The 12,242-nt window shown below is 40.7% G+C and overlaps 1 protein-coding gene across 1 annotated transcript in view; it reads left to right on the top strand.

Moving 5' to 3' along the window:
- RAD9B (RAD9 checkpoint clamp component B) overlaps positions 1 to 12,242 on the top strand; it is a 260,697-nt gene that overhangs the window by 135,412 nt on the left and 113,043 nt on the right. The window lies entirely within an intron of this gene.

Raw genomic sequence — 12,242 nt, 5'->3', positions numbered from 1 at the left:
TCTCTTTATTGTCTTACTGTTGACTAGTATTGTCCCTGTAACTTTAAAGCAGGAACATACAAACTTTTGCCTTCACACCATGTCAGCTTTTGTGTGACACAGACATCAGTAATTTATCTAAAATGCAGTTACATACTTTTTAACTTTGTCATTTTTAACAAAAGAATTGATTATAACTTTATTTTAAGGTGAGCATAATGTAATATGGCTCTCAGAGAGCTAATCCATTCTTAGCGGCTAGCCCTCCATACAAAAATGTTTGGGGACCCCCACTTTAAAGCCTTCTCAGGAAATGTATCATCTATAACAATCAGTTCTACTACTTACTATGTAACTGTAGTCCCTTGCTGTATACTCAACTGATTTTTATATTTTATATGGAAATTTATGAATATTTTCATTAGATGTATACTGTTCTATAAGACTAACTAGTAGGTTGTTCCATCAAGTCTTCCCACAATGTCCTATAAAAGAGAGTGATTATAACATTTGCAACAGCAATGTAGAGCCCATACGCTATTGTGGCCCTTGAAAATGCAGGGACATTTCTACTAGTCCACTTCTCCCAAACAAATGGATGGCTAGGAAATTAAGTTTCAAAACAGTTTGAGTTGGTAACTTGTTCACTCTTAAAGGGATATGAAACCCCAAATTTTACTTTCATGATTCAGATACAAATTTTAAACAACTTTCCGCATATGTACTTCTATTATCAAATTTGGTTAAAGGTATATTAGCCACTTTCTGATGGTAAAAGAAAATGATAAAATGTATATATATAAAAAAAAACTCTGCGATATACTTTCATTATTTATTTTGTCCCCATTTCCTGTAATTCCATTCTGAATTTATGAGCTTTTCAGTTTCTGATAGAAATGGAAGTGCAGAACACTGTTATATCCCACTCAGCCATTGGCTGCACACTCGAGTGACCTATTTATAACTGTCTTTTAACTGGCCACAGCAGACAAGGTAACCTAAGTTACAACATGGCAGCTCCCATTGTTTTATAGGCACTAAGGGCTAGATTACAAGTGAGGTTCAAATGGTTTTGCGCTAGCTCAATAGTGTTTTTGCAAGCCATTTTCATTTCGCTAATATTACAAGCTAGCGCAATCACCCTTTCCGCTTCAATTCTTTCCGCAATCTCAGAGCTGTTGTTAAGGGGACAGTCAACACCCAGGAAAACCTTATCCCATACTTTAGAACCACAAAAAATTATGCGCCTGCAACGCATCCCATCTTCAATACCACTAACGTTATAAGTCTAATCATCGAAACCCCATGCAGTTTTCAGCGGAAGATATGGTTGCCAAATTCTTCCCCCTTCTCTTCCGTCTCCTTTTTAAAATTCAATCCTCGTTCACAGGGACGCTGTTCTATTTCTAATGCGCATGCACATTATAATTTTAGTCCGCTCGCTATTAGAAATAGAAAGTGTCTCCGTGAACATGGGTAAAGAATCTAGCTTAGGATTTGATTCTGATTGGTTGAAGACTTTAAGAAGAAGCCTCCTACGTAATGGTGGGGGGAGTTTGGTGGCCTTATCTACCGCTGAAAACTATATGTTCATTTGAAGATTAGACACATAACGTTAGTGGTATTGAAGATGGGATGCGGTGCAGGCTCATTTTCTCCAACATTGGTGTGTCCGGTCCACGGCGTCATCCATAACTTGTGGGAATATTCTCTTCCCCAACAGGAAATGGCAAAGAGCACAGCAAAAGCTGTCCATATAGTCCCTCCTAGGCTTCGCCCACCCTAGTCATTCTCTTTGCCGTTGCACAGGCAACATCTCCACGGAGATGGTGAAGAGTATGTGGTGTTTAGTTGTAGTTTTTTATTCTACTATCAAGAGTTTGTTATTTTAAAATAGTGCTGGTATGTACTATTTACTCTGAAACAGAAAAGGATGAAGAGTTCTGTTTGTGAGAGGAATATGATTTTAGCAGCAGTAACTAAAATCGTTTGCTGTTTCCACATAGGACTGTTGAGATGAGATAACTTCAGTTGGGGGAAACAGTTAGCAGACTTCTCTGCTTAACGTATGACTAGCCATATTTCTAACAAGACTGTGTAATGCTGGAAGGCTGTCATTTTTCCCCTCATGGGGACCGGTAAGCCATTTTCTTAGTCTCAAACAGAATAAAGGGCTTAATATGGGCTATAAAACTGGTAGACACTTTTATGGGCTAGATCGATTGCTTTATTTGGGCATTTTATACAGCTTGAGGTTAAAAATCACACTTTATAACTTTGGGGAAGTTATTTTCACGGCAGGCACTGGCTTAGACACCTTCCCAGTCAGGAAGGGCCTTCTTTGTAGTAGGCAGAGCCTCATTTTCGCGCCATTACTACGCAGTTACTTTTGAGAGCAGGACATGCAGCTGCATGTGTATGGGTCTGGAAGTAGTTGAAAAGGTCCCTAGAAGGCTTCATTTGGTATTGTATACCCCCCTGGGTTTGGCAAAGTCGCAGCAAAGGCTGTAGCTTGGACTGTAGAGGGGTTAAAACTATAAACGCCTCCGGTTTTGTCATTTTAAGGGTGAAATTTGGGGTGCAATGCTTTGAGTGCTTTAAGACACTGTGGTGAAAATTTGGTTAAGATTGAACAATTCCTTCATAGTTTTTCACATATTCAGTAAAAAAGTGTGCCCTGTTTAAAATTTAAAGAGACAGTAACGTTTTTATTTTAAAACGGTTTTTGTACTTTATTGACAAGTTTAAGCCTGTTTAACATGTCTGTGCCTTCAGATAAACTATGTTCTGTATGTATGGAAGCCAATGTGTCTCCCCCTTCAAAATTGTGTGATAATTGTGCCATAGCGTCCAAACAAAGTAAGGACAGTACTGCCACAGATAGTAATGTTGCCCAAGATGATTCATCAGATGAAGGGAGTAGACATAGTTCTACATCATCTCCTTCTGTGTCTATACCAGTTATGCCCGCGCAGGCGACCCCTAGTACTTCTAGCACGCCAATGCTTGTTACTATGCAACAATTGACGGCAGTAATGGATAACTCCATAGCAAATATTTTATCCAAAATGCCTGCATTTCAGAGAAAGCGCGATTGCTCTGTTTTAAACACTGTAGAGCAGGAGGGCGCTGATGATAATTACTCTGTCATACCCTCACACCAATCTGAAGTGGCCATGAGGGAGGTTTTGTCAGATGGGGAAATTTCTGATTCAGGTAGAATTTCTCAACAGGCAGAACCTGATGTTGTGACATTTAAATTTAAATTGGAGCATCTCCGCGCACTGCTTAAGGAGGTGCTATCTACTCTGGATGATTGTGACAACCTGGTCATTCCAGAAAAATTGTGCAAAATGGACAAGTTCCTAGAGGTTCCGGTGCACCCCGACGCTTTTCCTATACCCAAGCGGGTGGCGGACATAGTGAATAAGGAGTGGGAAAAGCCCGGTATACCCTTTGTCCCCCCTCCTATAATTAAGAAATTATTTCCTATGGTCGACCCCAGAAAGGACTTATGGCAGACAGTCCCTAAGGTCGAGGGGGCAGTTTCTACACTAGCCAAGCGCACTACTATTCCTATCGAGGATAATTGTGCTTTCAAAGATCCTATGGATAAAAAATTGGAGGGTTTGCTTAAAAAGATTTTTGTACAGCAAGGTTACCTCCTGCAACCTATTTCGTGCATTATTCCTGTCACTACAGCAGCGTGGTTCTGGTTCGAGGAACTAGAAAAGTCGCTCAGTAGAGAGACTCCGTATGAGGAGGTTATGGACAGAATTCACGCACTTAAGTTAGCTAATTCCTTTATTTTAGATGCCGCTTTGCAGTTAGCTAGATTAGCGGCGAAAAATTCAGGGTTTGCAATTGTGGCGCAGAGCGCTCTGGCTAAAGTCTTGGTCAGCGGATGTATCTTCCAAGACAAAATTGCTTAATATCCCTTTCAAGGGCAAAACCCTTTTTGGGCCAGAATTGAAAGAGATTATCTCAGACATCACTGGGGGTAAGGGCCATGCCCTCCCACAAGATAGGCCTTTCAAGGCCAAGAATAAGTCTAATTTTCGTTCCTTTCGCAATTTCAGGAACGGACCGGCCTCCAACTCTGCAGCCTCTAGACAAGAGGGCAATGATTCACAAACCAAACCAGCTTGGAAACCGATGCAAGGCTGGAACAAGGGTAAGCAGGCACTAGAAATAGTTTCTCAGGGTTATCTTCTGGAATTCAAGGAACTACCCCCAAGGGGAAGGTTCCACATGTCTCACTTATCTTCAAAACAAATAAAGAGACAGGCATTTTTACATTGTGTAGAAGACCTGTTAAAAATGGGAGTGATACACCCAGTTCCAACTGTGGAACAAGGACTGGGGTTTTACTCAAATCTGTTTGTAGTTCCCAAAAAACAGGGAACCTTCAGACCAATTCTGGATTTAAAGATTCTAAACAAATTTCTAAGAGTGCCATCGTTCAAAATGGAAACTATTCGAACGGTCTTACCTACAATCCAGGAGGGTCAATTTATGACTACCGTGGATCTAAAGGATGCGTATCTACATATTCCTATCCACAAAGATCATCATCAGTTCCTAAGGTTCGCCTTTCTGAACAAACATTACCAGTTTGTGGCTCTCCCATTCGGGCTAGCCACTGCTCCAAGGATTTTCACAAAGGTACTCGGGTCCCTTCTAGCGGTTCTAAGACCAAGGGGCATTGCAGTGGCACCTTATTTGGACGACATTCTGATACAAGCGTCGTCTCTGTCAAAGGCAAAGGCTCACACAGACATCGTTCTGGCCTTTCTCAGATCTCACGGGTGGAAGGTGAACATAGAAAAAAGTTCCCTGTCAACGTCGACAAGAGTTCCTTTCTTGGGGACAATAATAGATTCTTTAGAAATGAAGATTTTCCTGACAGATGTCAGAAAGTCAAAACTTCTAAACGCTTGTCAAGTTCTTCACTCTGTTCCACGTCCTTCCATAGCTCAGTGCATGGAAGTAGTAGGGTTGATGGTTGCAGCAATGGACATAGTTCCTTTTGCGCGAATTCATCTAAGACCATTACAACTGTGCATGCTGAAACAGTGGAATGGGGACTTTACAGACTTGTCATTGTCACGACCGACGCCAGTCTAGTGTCTGGGACTCCCTGAAAGCTCAGGGTCTATGGTCTCGGGAAGAGTCTCTTCTCCCGATAAACATTCTGGAACTGAGAGGCTTGGCCTCAACTAGCAAAGGCCAGATTCATAAGATTCCAATCAGACAACATGATGACTGTTGCTTACATCAACCATCAGGGGGAACAAGGAGTTCCCTGGCGATGAGAGAAGTGACCAAAATCATAAAATGGGCAGAGGATCACTCCTGCCACCTATCTGCGATCCACATCCCAGGAGTGGAAAACTGGGAGGCGGATTATCTGAGTCGTCGGACATTCCATCCGGGGGAGTGGGAACTCCACCCGGAGATATTTGCCCAGTTGACCCAATTATGGGGCATTCCAGACATGGATCTAATGGCGTCTCGTCAGAACTTCAAGGTTCCTTGCTACGGGTCCAGATCCAGGGATCCCAAGGCGACTCTAGTGGATGCATTAGTAGCGCCTTGGACCTTCAACCTAGCTTATGTGTTTCCACCGTTTCCTCTCATTCCCAGGCTGGTAGCCAGGATCAAACAGAGGAGGGCCTCAGTGATTTTGATAGCTCCTGCGTGGCCACGCAGGACTTGGTATGCAGACCTGGTGAATATGTCATCGGCTCCACCATGGAAGCTACCTTTGAGACAGGATCTTCTAGTACAGGGTCCATTCGAACATCCAAATTGAACGCTTGATTTTATCTAAGCGTGGGTTTTCGGATTCTGTGATAGATACTCTGGTTCAAGCCAGAAAACCTGTAACTAGAAAAATTTACCATAAAATATGGAAAAAATATATCTGTTGGTGTGAATCCAAGGGATTCTCATGGAGTAAGATTAAAGTTCCTAGGATCCTTTCCTTTCTCCAAGAAGGTTTGGATAAGGGATTATCAGCAAGTTCTCTAAAAGGACAAATTTCTGCTTTATCTGTCTTGTTACACAAACGACTGGCAGCTGTGCCAGATGTTCAAGCTTTGTTCAGGCTTTGGTCAGGATCAAGCCTGTTTACAGACCTTTGACTCCTCCCTGGAGTCTGAATTTAGTTCTTTCAGTTCTTCAAGGGGTTCCGTTTGAACCTCTACATTCCATAGATATCAAGATGTTATCTTGGAAAGTTCTGTTTTTGGTTGCTATTTCTTCTGCTAGAAGAGTTTCTGAGTTAGCTGCTCTGCAGTGTATTCCACCCTATCTGGTGTTCCATTCAGATAAGGTTGTTTTGCGTACTAAACCTGGTTTCCTTCCAAAGGTTGTTTCCAACAAAAATATTAACCAGGAAATAGTTGTGCCTTCTTTGTGTCCGAATCCAGTTTCAAAGAAGTATGTAGTACGTGCTTTAAAGTTCTATTTAGAAACAACAAAGGTTTTCAGACAAACGTCTTCTCTGTTTGTCGTTTATTCTGGCAAGAGGAGAGGTCAAAAAGCTACTGCTACCTCTCTTTCCTTTTGGCTGAAAAGCATCATCCGATTGGCTTACGAGACTGCCGGACGGCAGCCTCCCGAACGAATCACAGCTCACTCTACTAGGGCTGTGGTTTCCACATGGGCCTTCAAGAACGAGGCTTCTGTTGATCAGATATGTAAAGCAGCGACTTGGTCTTCCCTGCACACTTTTGCCAAATTCTACAAATTTGATACTTTTGTTCTTCGGAGGCTATTTTTGGGAGAAAGCTTTTGCAAGCCGTGGTGCCTTCCGTTTAGGTAACCTGATTGGCTCCCTCCCTTCATCCGTGTCCTAAAGCTTTGGTATTGGTTCCCACAAGTTATGGATGACGCCGTGGACCGGACACACCAGGGACGTGCACTCATAAGAGGCAGGGGAGGCAGTGCCTACCCTGCCATATGTGGCCAAAGCTTAATTAAATTTTAATTTAAAAAAAAAAGTAAAAAAAAAATATATATTTCCCCCCCATGTAATGCTATGGAGAGGCAGGTACAGGAACGCTTCTCTTCATTGCAGTACATGGGTCAAAGGAAAAGCTGTGCTGCAGCGCCACCTGTGTTCTGTCAATATATTAGCAGCAGAAATTGGTACCAATAGGAGGCACCCCTCTTGATGCCTCCTAGCAAGTGAAGGATATATAGATTAATCAGAAGGAGGATGCAGTGAGCAGGGTCATGTGACACAACTGGAAGCTGAGGTAACCTAAGAACAGATGACACCAAGCAGAAGAGTAAAGTAGTATTCTACATCTCTTGTGATTCACAAATTGTGTTCAGATACAGCTCATTAACAGGGGGGACAGTAAGTGAGCATAACCCAAGCAGAAGAGTAAAGTAGTATTCTACATCTCTTGTGATTCACAAATTGTGTTCAGATACAGCTCATTAACAGGGGGGACAGTAAGTGAGCATAACCCAATATTGACAGGAAGTCAAATTTAAATCCATAATTTAAAACCCAGAGTTTGAAGAGTGCAGTGTCCACATTATTTAAATTAAAGTTTTTGACATTGAATATTGCTAAGCCTCCCTTTTTCATGGTTATTTTATTTCATTTGGTACAAACTCCATATATGTTATGTCTGTTCAGTCAGAGGATGCAGTATCTCTTTTTATTTTTCTCTGTGTCTCCATTAAATTAAAGACTGCTGTTAACTTGTAATTCACAAATCAATTGAAAGCTGTTGCATGCATTGTTTTAATATGTGCTGATTTTATACAAGTTTATATTAATAAAAAGGAGATAATGAGTCATTTAAAAAATATATGTAATTATTGCAGTTAAATGTTTTTAGAAATAATGCCACTGTAAAGTAACTGGTTAAACACATAGTTAAAGGTAGACATTTAAAATTAAACTTTCATGATTGAGGTAGAGCATGCTATTTTAATAGACATTTCCAGTTATTTATATTTTGAGAATTAGCATCAACTGTTACTGGCCCCAGGTCAGCAAATCAAATTAGTTTTTGAAAGGAACATGAAAGTCATAATTACATTTCCATCATTCAGATAGAAATTGCACCAACAAAATAAATAAATAAACTTTATGTTTTACTTTTATTATTATGTACTTCATTCTTTTGGTATCCTTTGTTGAAGAGCATACGTAAGTGGGATGTGCACGTGCGTTTCTTGAACACCATATTGCAGCAGCTGTGTTGGCAGTATTGATAACTTGTCCTTTGTGTAAAACTTGTATGGTAAATTATTTCTATTTTTACAATACAGTAGTGAGTACAGAAGAGATTGTGTATTATTCTAATTACTTAGTAACTGGCACTGTGCCACAGAATTGTGTGAGTGTGTATGTGAGTGTGTGTGGGTGTCAGTGAGCAGAGTATGTGTGCTTTATTCTCCAGGTAATCAATACATTTCCGATGAGCTGGTGCTTTAGTGCAGTGTTTCTCAACAATGGTCCTCAAGTACCCCCAACAGGCCAGGTTTTCATTATAGCTGAATCAGTGCACATGTGAAGTAATCAGCTGATCAGTAACTCAGTGGTTACTAACTTGCTCTCACCCATCACCTGATTATGTCACCTGTGCACTGGTTCAGCTATCATTTAACCTGCCCTGTTGGGGGTACTTGCGGCCCTCTGTACATGTGTTTCTAGTGCCTCACCAGCCTCTGACCTCACTGCACGTCACTGGGACACACCAATGTTGGAGAAAACAGAATGTATGCTTACCTGATAAATTACTTTCTCCAACGGTGTGTCCGGTCCACGGCCCGCCCTGGTTTTTTTAATCAGGTTTGATGAATTTCTTTCTTTAACTACAGTCACCACGGTACCCTATAGTTTCTCCTGTTTTTTTCTCCTGTCCGTCGGTCGAATGACTGGGGTGGGCGGAGCCTAGGAGGGACTATATGGACAGCTTTTGCTGTGCTCTTTGCCATTTCCTGTTGGGGAAGAGAATATTCCCACAAGTTATGGATGACGCCGTGGACCGGACACACCGTTGGAGAAAGTAATTTATCAGGTAAGCATAAATTCTGTTTTTTTTTTGTGGATCTAAGTTATGGGATAAAGGTTTTCTGGGTGTTGACTGTCCCTTTAACTGTTTTCCGAATATAAAAAGTTACACAAAACACTTCAAAAACATTACAAAGAACACTTACACTCATATTAACACGGTCTAATAAAAAATATTTAAAAAAATATTGCACAAAAAAGTTATAAAGGCTCAAAGATATGAGATCTCGGGTGTTAGAAAAAAAGACAGGCAAATGGCTTTAACATTAAGACACAACATGCATATTAGAGCTGCAACAACTAATCGATATGATCAATAATCAATTATGAAAATAGTTGTCAACGAATCTCATAATCGATTAGTTGGTTTGCAGTTAGTTGGTCTGTGCACAGCACCAGCTGCTTCACTCCAATGAGCTTATGCACATGGTAGTTTGTTTTATTGTTATGTCCTTAGCCTAAAGGACGCTTACAGACGTTTACTTTTCACTTTTTCCAGGCAGTATTAGTCTCTTACAACTACTCCTAGCTTATGTTCAACCCTGAAATAAAAGGAGTCATCATTTGGATTGTTTATATTAAATCAGGTGATTTGTAACTATGCTTTGCATGATATAGTGCAGAGCTTGTTATTTACACCTAGCCCTAGAATAATGGGGGTTGTTATTTGAATTATGCGCACTATTATCTGTTTGCACAATTATTAGCGGATTGCTTGGTATTGCTGATTATATGTACTGTATAGATACACGTGTAAGGCTTTGTCCTGTGATTGATATATAGGCCTCTATTTATCAAGCCGTCGACTTACTTGCATTCGACGGCCCCAATACGCTCGCCTCAGATCGCCTAACATTGCCACCGCGAACCTGAATACGCTCTCCAAAATTATCAAGAAAGCTGTCAAAAAGCTGCGAACCAAGTACGGAGCGATGAGCAACTGTTAGTTGTTAACTAACAGTCATCGATCTCGCTGTTCTTCGGCTTTTTTACAGCTTTTTTGCTGTAACTAAGCACCCACACTATACTATACTGTTTACCACTTATACTGCCGCTCCCGGAGCCCCCTGCAACTAAATAAAGTTATTAACTTCTAAACCGCCGCTCCCGGACCCCGCCACACCTACATAAAGTTATTAACCCCTATCCTGCCACTCTCGGACCCCGCCGCAACTAAATAAAATGTTTAATCCCTAAACCGCCGCTCCTGGAGCCCACCGCCACCTACATTACATTTATTAACCCCTAATCTCCCACCCCCTACACCGCCGCCACTATATTAAATGAATTAACCCCTAAACCTAAGTCTAACCCTAACACCCCCCCTAACTTAAATATTATTTAAATAAATCTAAATAAATTTACTATTATTAACTAAATTATTCCTATTTAAAACTAAATACTTACCTAAATAAACCCTAAGATAGCTACAATATAACTATTAGTTACATTGTAACTATTTTAAGATTTATTTTTATTTTACAGGCAACTTTGTATTTATTTTAACTAGGTACAATAGTTATTAAATAGTTATTAACTATTTAATAACTACCTAGCTAAAATAAAGACAAAATTACCTGTAAAATAAAACCTAACCTAAGTTACAATTACACCTAACACTACGCTACAATTAAATAAATTAAATTAATTAACTACAATTACCTACAATTAAATAAAATTAACTAAAGTACAAAAAAAACACTAAATTACAGAAAAAAAAATAATTACAAGAATTTTAAACTAATTACACCTAATCTAAGCCCCCTAATAAAATTAAAAAGCCCTCCCCAAAATAATAAAAATCCCTACCCTATACTAAATTACAAATTGCCCTTAAAAGGGCTTTTTGCGGGGCATTGCCCCAAAGTAATCAGCTCTTTTACCTGTAAAAAAAGAAATACAACCCCCCAACATTAAAACCCACCACCCACACACCCAACCCTACTCTAAAACCCACCCAAACCCCCCTTAAAAAAACCTAACACTAACCCCCTGAAGATCACCCTACCTTGAGTCGTCTTCACCCAACCGGGCCTAAGTCCTCAACGAAGCCGGGCGAAGTGGTCCTCCAGACGTACAGAAGTCTTCATCCAATTCGGCCAGAAGTGGTCCTCCAGACGGGCAGAAGTCTTCATCCAGGCGGCATCTTCTATCTTCTTCCATCCAACGAGGAGCGGCTCCATCTTGAAGACATCCGACGCGGAGCATCCATCGATCCCGACGACTAACGACGAATGACGGTTCCTTTAAATGACGTCATCCAAGATGGCGTCCCTTGAATTCCGATTGGCTGATAGGATTCTATCAGCCAATCGGAATTAAGGTAGGAAAAATCCTATTTGCTGATGCAATCAGCCAATAGGATTGACCTTGCATTCTATTGGCTGATCGGAACAGCCAATAGAATGCGAGGTCAATTCTATTGGCTGATTGGATCAGCCAATCGTATTGAACTTCAATCCGATTGGCTGATTGCATCAGTCAATAGGATTTTTCCTACCTTAATTCTGATTGCCTGATAGAATCCTATCAGCCAATCGGAATTCAAGGGACGCCATCTTGGATGACGTCATTTAAAGAAACCGTCATTCCTTGTTAGTTGTTGGGATCGATGGATGCTCTGCTTCGGATGTCTGCAAGATGGAGCAGCTCCTCGTCGGATGGAAGAAGATAGAAGATGCCGCCTGGATGAAAACTTCTGCCCGTCTGGAGGACCTCTTCTGGCCAGATTGGATGAAGACTTCTGCCCGTCTGGAGGACCACTTCGCCCGGCTTCGTTGAGGACTTAGGCCCGGTTGGGTGAAGACGGCTCAAGGTAGGGTGATCTTCAGGGGGTTAGTGTTAGGTTTTTTTAAGGGGGGTTTGGGTGGGTTTTAGAGTAGGGTTGGGTGTGTGGGTGGTGGGTTTTAATGTTGGAGGGGGTTGTATTTCTTTTCTTACAGGTAAAAGAGCTTATTACTTTGGGGCAATGCCCCGCAAAAAGCCCTTTTAAGGGCTATTTGTAATTTAGTATAGGGTAGGGATTTTTATTATTTTGGGGGGCTTTTTTATTTTATTAGGGGGCTTAGATTAGGTGTAATTAGTTTAAAATTCTTGTATTTATTTTTTTATTTTCTGTAATTTAGTGTTTGTTTTTGTACTTTAGTTAATTTTATTTAATTGTATTTAATTAATTTAATTTATTTAATTGTAGTGTTAGGTGTTAGTGTAACTTAGGTTA

The sequence above is a fragment of the Bombina bombina genome, chromosome 2, assembly GCF_027579735.1.
Source record: "Bombina bombina isolate aBomBom1 chromosome 2, aBomBom1.pri, whole genome shotgun sequence".
Classification (NCBI taxonomy): Eukaryota; Metazoa; Chordata; class Amphibia; order Anura; family Bombinatoridae; genus Bombina; species Bombina bombina.
This window is presented reverse-complemented; position numbering and strand designations above follow the sequence as displayed.